The sequence below is a fragment of the Phalaenopsis equestris genome, unplaced genomic scaffold (genome assembly GCF_001263595.1).
Source record: "Phalaenopsis equestris unplaced genomic scaffold, ASM126359v1 Scaffold233881, whole genome shotgun sequence".
Taxonomy (NCBI): Eukaryota; Viridiplantae; Streptophyta; class Magnoliopsida; order Asparagales; family Orchidaceae; genus Phalaenopsis; species Phalaenopsis equestris.
The window spans coordinates 220,923-223,504 of record NW_018251812.1 but is presented as its reverse complement, the minus strand read 5'-3'; positions in this window follow the sequence as shown (position 1 = coordinate 223,504).

Genomic DNA, 2,582 nt, shown 5'->3' with positions numbered 1-2,582 from the left:
TTTAGTGTGGACGGTCACGGGATCATTCTATCGGGGACGATGACGGGGAGCCATTCAATCAAGCGTGTATCGAATGGATGACCAAGATGAAGTCGGACAACGCTTCTTTACACAAATAACAGGGTGTGTGGCTGCTGGCATGGACGGTGGCATCAAATGGGAGTGCGCCGCATGGTGTTTCGGAGCTGCTCTAGGATGAGCCGCCGTAGGTTGACGGGGCGCCGCGTGAATAAGTAGAAAAATAGGGCTTTTCCTATTTTATTTTAATGTTTAAACTCCCTTAACTTCAAAAATACATAACTTTGTGTAGAAAAATCATAAAAATAAAATAAAAATACCCTCTTGCTCAGTGAATAGAGGAAAACAATGTGGAAATAATTTGAAGTCTATTTGACGAATATTATATTTTTAATTAATTAAATATTTATTTGAATCTTTTGATTCTCTATGCATGTAGACTCATCATCATAGCTAGAATTTTTGGCACATTCTAGCCTCTGTCAAGAAGAACATTCTCTGATTTTTCCAAAGTCATAGGAGCTCCCTAGACAGAATATCACATTTTTTAAGTTTATGTGCATTATTTGCTTAAAATAATCATGAAAATTAGCATGTTGATTAGAAAATTCCAAAAAAATTTTGGAAGATCCACCATGACTAGAGAAGCTTTTGGAAATAATTTCATTAGTCAAGTCATTTAAAATATACTTAATTTCATAAACACTAAATCACTAAAGTAATTAATTTTAAAAGATATAAACATTTAAATGACTTAATTTTTTATCTCCACTGTTATTTATGATCCAGAGAACTCACCATAAAAATTTTAAAATATTTTGAGTTCATTTGATAACTTAAGTTGATTTTTAAAGATAAACATCATTTTTGGCATTTAAATGATTTTTTTAAAAATCAAAATATAACTCAAAAAATAATAAAAACTTATTTTTTTGAGTTCTTTGTGACCAGAGGTATTTTATAAAAATAAAAATGATATTTAAAATAAAAAATTGATTTTTAGCTTATTTTTAATATTTAAAAATTAAAAATCCCTAAAAATCACAAAAAATAATAAAAATCATGAAAATGTTTTAAATTACTTCCTAATCACTTAGGAACAATTAAAATATTGTTCCTAATTTTCAAAGTTTAAAAATAATTTATAAAGGCTAAAAATGAGTTTTCACTAAAAATAATATGAGTGGTCACTGAAAATAATTCCAACAAATCAAATAAAATTCATAAAAAAAAATAAAATCTTCTTCTCTGAGTTCTCTGACCTTAGGGAGACTTTTCAAAAATATAAAACTTAATATTCCCTATTTAAAATATTTTATATTTAATGAATACCTTAGAAATTAAAATAATTCTTAAAATTCAAATAAAATTCACAAAATCACGAAATTTGGTTCAACGACTTCTCTCGTCTAGGTCTACCTCCAGTAAAAATTTCAAGGGATTATAAGTCATCTTGGTCAAGTTAGGAATTTTTTTTTGGAAAATCCTATTTTTGCATGAAAATAATTATATAAATTAAATTAAATCTTGAAAAACCACATTTTCTCCTCTTATGTCTCAATTGACCTATGAATGAGGTAAGATAAAAATTTCAATGTCATTTGACATGAATTTGACAAATTATGAAGTGTTACAGTCGTAGGAGCAAATGTGTAATTTTGGAAAATTAGCCTTAATTAACATTTAGGCTTAATTTAAGGAGGGAAATGGGTAACCTCTGATCTTAATTTGGATGTTTGAAACACAAGGCGTTAATTGGTAGAAACCAACCTCACTTTCTTAATTGAAAAAGATAAGTTAATAAATTTCTAAATTATTAAAATTTGGAAGTTTTTTAAAATAAAATGAACCCAAGACTTAGGGGTATGACTATTGAAGTCAGTAATTAATCAATTTAGTATCCCTATTTTGATTTTCAAATAAAATCAAATCATGAATCATGACCACCTAAAGCCTAACATTTTCAAAACTAATTAAGACACTCACCTAGGTCTTAAGGGCTTAGTAGTGACTTAGGATAAATCAAGTTTCATTTAAATGAGGATTAGAAAAGTAAATATCATTGAAGATTAAAACATCTTTCAAACACTACAAGCCTACTTAGGGTTGAAATTTGGTTAAGTGTTCCAACTACAAGCCTAACTTGCCTCTTTAAGGGTCTTCACCCTCATAATTCTTAAATTGAATCACAAGTGATAATAAACTCATTCTTAGGGATAATTGAGACATCCGTGTTCATTGAGCATTAGGGTGTCTTATAGGATGAATTATTAAGCAACATAATAAGTTTAAAAGAACTCGGGATTCTCCACCAAGCAGCGAGAGAGTAGCATGGACCTGCTTCTTTCTCTAGATCTGTTGGATACCTCGAAGAACTACTAAACTTAATATATTTTGCTTGACAAAATTATCCTTAATTAAATTCCTAAGGACCCACCAAGATATGATATAGGGCTGGGAAAACTACCAAAACCTTACTTTTTGCCTCTATATAATATGCCTTAACATGCTTTTTGAGTTTCAGGTGGTGGAACGAGAAGACTCGCCAGGTACACTTTTATAGT